The sequence below is a fragment of the Arachis ipaensis genome, chromosome B07 (genome assembly GCF_000816755.2).
Source record: "Arachis ipaensis cultivar K30076 chromosome B07, Araip1.1, whole genome shotgun sequence".
NCBI lineage: Eukaryota > Viridiplantae > Streptophyta > Magnoliopsida > Fabales > Fabaceae > Arachis > Arachis ipaensis.
In genome coordinates, this window is record NC_029791.2 from 75,972,923 (window position 1) to 75,979,033 (window position 6,111).

Consider the following 6,111-nt stretch of genomic DNA (forward strand, 5'->3'; position numbering starts at 1 on the left):
TCTTTATTTTTCTCTTCAATTTCTGCAAATTTACTTTAGATTCCAAAAAAAAAAAACAAAAAACAAAAAAAATTCTTCCTTAAATTTTATTCCTGCAATTTCTGTTTATTCCAGTTAACAAAAAAAAAAACGAAAAAAAATTCTTCCTTAAATTCTATTACTGTAATTTCTGTTTATTCCAGTTAACAAAAAAAATGAAATTTTAAATTTTCCTTTTGTTTTATCTTTTCAAACTTTCCTTGGGTTCCACTTAGGATTCAATTTTTCTAGTTTTTGTCATCCTAGTATCATTCATTGTTTCCTTTTTCACATACTTTAATTGTCTTCTTATCAAGTTGAACATTTCTATCATTCAGATTATCTTAGTTTGGTGTCTCAATTCCTCATCTTCCAAAGTGCAACTTGTTAAGACAATCCAAGAGTAGAAAAAGGCAAGAGTGGTGAGCTCATCAGAGGGTAAAAGCCACGTATTGAGTGAAACACGAGTGTCCTATTCCGAGTGATACATGTGAGAAGAGTGCTGTAAGGTCTTTTCTTTTATAGGTTCATTGATGGCTAACACTGAAGGGAACCCCGATCTACAACTAACTTTCCGCCTCGATGCACTTTCCAGCATCCTTACAGGGATTCAACAATGTCTTGATGACATGGATTCTCGAATTAATTCTTTTTCCCCTAGGCGAAAAGCACGGTCACGAGAATCTATTCATAATGATTCTACGGTGTCTAAGGAGGAGACTTCATCCATATCCCGGCATCATAAACAACCGGCAGATGTTGATAATAACCTTAATGCTATCAAGATGCGCATCCCAGAATTTAAAGGCAGAAGTGACCCTGAGGCATACCTGGAATGGGAACGCAAGGTAGAGCTCTTATTTCAGTGTCATAACTACTCTGATGTAAAAAAGGTAAGACTAGCACCTGTAGAATTCTCAGATTATGCCCTTGTCTGGTGGGCCGAGCTGGACAAACAGAGGAGGCGGAATGGAAAACCACCAATTCTGTCTTGGGAGAAGATGAAGAAGGTCATGCAACAACGGTTTGTCCCTTCTTACTACTACAGGGAGCTATATCAATGGCTCCAACGGTTATACCAAGGTTCTAAGTCTGTAGATGAGTATCATAAGGAGATGGAGATGCTGCTAATCCAAGCAAACATTGAGGAGGAGTCTGAGGCTACTATGGCATATTTCTTGAGTGGGTTGAACCGAGACATTGCAAATACTATAGAACATCTCCCATTTGTGACTATGGAAGACTTGGTGAACCTAGCTATCAAGGTGGAAAGACAGCAAAAGGCGAAAGGGCTGCATAATTCTACTTCAAGGTGGGATTCGAGAGGTGCTAATTTCGGGGAGAAGACTGGATCCAAAATTACCGAATCAAAGGAGAAACCCACAGAGTAGAACAGGAAGATGCACATGCCTAATTCTACTTCTAAACCTCCTGCACGGCATCGTGATATTACCTGCTTTAAGTGCCGCGGATTAGGCCATTATGCTTCCGAGTGTTCAAATAAAAGGACCATAGTAATTAAAGCAAATGATATTTTCTCAGAATCTGATAACTCATATGGGTATGAAGACATGCCACATACGGATGATACTACAGATAATGAAGATATAGTTGAGTATGCTGTTAGTGGCGAGACCCTTGTTACTAGGCAGATCTTAAATGTACAAGCCAAGGACGATCATCTAGAACAGCGAGAGAACATCTTTCATACAAAAGTTTTATTGGGAGGTAAGGTTGGACTCATGATCATTGATGCTGAAAGTCATACAAACATTGCTAGCTCTACTTTGATCATAAAATTGGGGTTGAAATGCACCAAACACCCTAACCTTTACAAACTGGAGTGGCTAAGTGATGTTGGTGAATTGAAGGTTATGAAGCAAGCCCGCATACAGTTCTCTATTGGGAGATATAGTGACGAGGTACTTTGTGACGTGGTTCCCATGCAGGCTTGTCATCTACTCCTAGGCCGTCCATGGCAATATGATAGGAAGGTGGTCCATGACGGTTTCACAAACCGATACTCCTTCACTTATCTTGGGAAGAAGATTACCCTTGCACCTTTGACACCTAAAGAAGTGTACCTGGAGCAACTGAACATGCGCAAATCTACTAAAGAGTCTTTAAGATGTGAGAAAAATTGAAAAACAAGAGGGTAAAGAGAGGGCTTTGAGAGATGAAACGTGTGCGAAAAAGAGTCAGGGTCTGAGTGAAAAAGAGAGTTCTAAAAAAGAAGCATCTGTGGAGAGTGAGAGTGCTCACAAAATATGTTTTTATGCAAAAGAGAGGGATCTGAAGCATGCTAGTTTAGGAAAAAAAGCATTGGTGTTAGTACGATTTAGAGAGTCTTTACTTTCTACCATTGAAACTAACCATAACCTGCCTAGTGCTTTTATTTCACTCTTGCATGGCGATGTATTTCCAGATGAGATGCCCTCAGGTTTACCTCCATTACGAGGCATTGAACATCTGATTGACTTTGCCCCCGGATCCAGCATTCCTAACCGGCCAGCTTACCGGACCAATCCTAAGGAGACGAAGGAACTGCAACGGCAAGTCGAGGACCTTTTGGCTAAGGGTTTTGTGAGAGAAAGCATGAGTCCTTGTGCTGTTCCGGTACTATTGATGCCCAAGAAGGATGGCACATGGAGGATGTGTGTTGACTGCAGAGCTGTAAATAAGATTACGGTAAAGTATCGCCATCCTATTCCTAGACTTGATTATATGCTTGATGAATTGCATGGTTCTGTTATTTTTACTAAAATAGATTTAAGGAGTGGTTATCATCAAATACGAATGAAACTTGGTGATGAATGGAAAACAGCTTTCAAAACTAAATATGGTTTGTATGAGTGGTTAGTTATGCCATTTGGTTTGACTAATGCACCTAGTACATTCATGAGACTAATGAATCATGTTTTGCGAGAGTTTTTAGGTAAATTTGTGGTTGTTTATTTTGATGATATCCTTATCTACAGTAAATGTCTTGATGATCATATTTTGCATGTTCAATCTGTTTTAGAGGTACTTAGAAAGGAAAAATTGTATGCTAATCTCCAAAAGTGCTCGTTTTGTCTGAGTAAAGTCGTATTCCTAGGTTTTGTGATAAGTTCTACAGGAATTGAGGTAGATGACGAGAAGGTGAAGGCTATTAGAGAATGGCCCACACCTCAGAGTGTCTCTGATGTTAGAAGTTTTCATGGTCTTGTGGGTTTTTATCGGAGGTTTGTTAAAGATTTTTCTACTATTGCTGCACCTTTAACTAAAATCATTAAGAAACATGTCAACTTTAAATGGGATCAGGAACAAGAACTTGCCTTTAACACCTTGAAAGAATTATTGTGTTCTGCCCCCATTCTTAATTTACCAGATTTTTCTAAAACTTTTGAAATCGAATGTGATGCTTCCAGAATTGGTATAGGTGCTGTTTTGATGCAGGAAAAGCGAGCAATCGCCTATTTCAGTGAGAATTTGAATGGGGCCCATCTCAACTACTCCACTTATGATAAAGAGCTTTATGCCTTGGTGCAAGCTTTGGAAGTGTGGCAGCATTATTTGCTACCTAAGGAATTTGTGGTACATACTGACCATGAATCCCTCAAACACTTGAAGGGCCAAGGGAAGCTGAATAAAAGACATGCAAAATGGATAGAATTCCTTGAATCCTTTCCATATGTAATCGCCTATAAGCAAGGTAAAGAGAATGTGGTTGCTGATGCATTATCTAGAAGGTATTCCTTAATCACAACCCTTACTTCTAAACTGTTAGGTTTTGAGTGTATGAAGCAATTGTATGCAACTGATTCTGCTTTTGCCTCTATCTATGCTGCATGCGAACATGGTGCATATAACAAATTCTATAAGCATGATGGCTTTCTTTTTCGGGGTAATAGGATTTGTGTACCTACTTGTTCTATTAGGGAGTTACTTGTTCTAGAATCACATAGTGGAGGTTTGATGGGTCATTTTGGTGTGCATAAGACTTTGGATGTTTTATCTGAGCATTTTTACTGGCCCCACATGCGTAAAGATGTTGAGAAATTTTGTGCTAAATACATTGCATGTAAGCAAGCTAAATCTAAGTCTTTACCACATGGTTTGTATACTCCTTTACCTGTTCCTGTGCATCCATGGGTTGATATTTCTATGGATTTTGTTCTTGGTTTGCCTAGAACTAGGAGAGGTCGAGATAGCATTTTTGTTGTGGTAGATAGATTTAGTAAAATGGCTCATTTCATTGCTTGCCACAAAACTGATGATGCCACACATATTGCTGACCTATTCTTTCGAGAAGTTGTGCGCTTACATGGTGTTCCCCAAACTATTGTTTCTGATCGTGATGTCAAATTCTTAAGTCACTTTTGGAAAGTTTTGTGGAGCAAGCTGGGAACAAAATTTTTATACTCAACTACTTGTCACCCTCAAACTGATGGTCAAACTGAAGTCGTAAATAGGACATTGGGAACCTTATTGCGTGCTGTTGTTGGTAAGAATTTGAAAACCTGGGAAGATTGTTTACCTTTTATTGAGTTTGCTTATAACAAGACAATCCATTCTTCCACTGGTTTTTCACCCTTTGAACTTGTCTATGGTTTTAATCCTCTCACTGTCTTAGATTTAATGCCTTTACCTTTGAGTAATCTTATTAGTTTAGATGGAGCTAGCAAGGCTGAGAAAGTTAAAGCAATACATGCAAAGGCTCGTGACCTAATTGAGAGGAAGAACAAAACCACGGCTGAAAGGATTAACAAGAGCCGAAAGTATATAGTCTTCGAACCAGGAGATTGGGTTTGGGTACATTTGAGGAAGGAGAGATTTCCTACTCAGAGGAAGACTAAACTTGATGCTAGAGGGGATGGCCCATTCCAAGTGCTTGAGAAGATCAATGACAACGCCTACAACATTGACCTACCAGGTGAGTATAATGTCTCTGCTACCTTCAATGTTTCTGATCTCTCTCCTTTTGATATGGACACAGATTCGAGGACGAATCTTTTTGAGGAAGGAGGGAATGATACATGCTCGGAAAGACAACAGGGGCATTCTAAAACAAAAGGGCAAAATGGGAATTTTACACATCCAGAGGGCCCCATCACTAGAGCACGTGCAAAGAAGCTCAAGGAGAGTTTCGGGAACTTGGCAGCGCTTGTGCATATAGAGTTACATCAAGTTCTAACCAAAGAAGAATGGGCAAGGCCCATTAGGCTAAGTCAGGACAGCAAGAAGCCCATAATGCTTTCTGAATTCAGTGGGAGGCATAATTTATCTTTAAATTTTGAAATTCTAGACTTTTGTTTTAGTTTGTTATGTGGTCAAAAGTTTGTTAGAAGACTTATTTTAAATCTGCTATGCTTAGTAGTATTTTTAGGGATTTTAAATTTAAATCAAATCTGATCTAATCTAATAAGATCAAATCTGATTTAAATTAGTTATTATATCTTTAGGATTTAAAAAATTTAAATCAAATCTGATCTAATCCAATAAGATCAAATCTGATTTAAATTAGTTATCTTATCTTTTAGTTAGTTATTAGGTGCCTATTTAAACACCTTTGGTGAGACAATTTACATAACTTTGATGAATAAATTTCAGTTGCTTTTAAGCACTTTTTATTGTGTGAGAAGTGAGGTGAGTGATTTGCTTCACTTGTTGCATGAGGAAGATTGGAGGATCCAACACTAAGGTGATCTGCGTGGTGGTTTCTTTCAGTTTTCGTCCCTCTGATCTAGGTTGTCAAGGACAGGTTCTTTGAAGGTCTAGTAGGGAATCCCTTCCGGTGACCTAGGTTGCTAAGAACAGGTATCTTAGAGGTCTAGTAGGAAAAACCCCTTTATCTATCTTTTATGTTTCCGCCGTGTCTCTTTACGCCAATAAATTCCTCTTCTTAGATGCCATTCTTTTCTTGTCCCCCTTCCATTAAGATTTTATTACTTTGAATGTATTAAACCCCTAACTTCCAATATATTTCTTATCACCCCATAGATTAAGGTGTGGAGCTCTGCTGTTCTTCATGAATTAATGCAAGTACTATTATTTTTCTTTCAATTCACGCCTACTTCTTCTCCAAGATATACTCTCGTACTTAATTCAGTT

The 6,111-nt window shown here is 38.4% G+C and overlaps 1 pseudogene; it reads left to right on the forward strand.

The window, feature by feature from the left end:
• On the forward strand, positions 552-5,620 carry LOC107607357 (annotated as a pseudogene).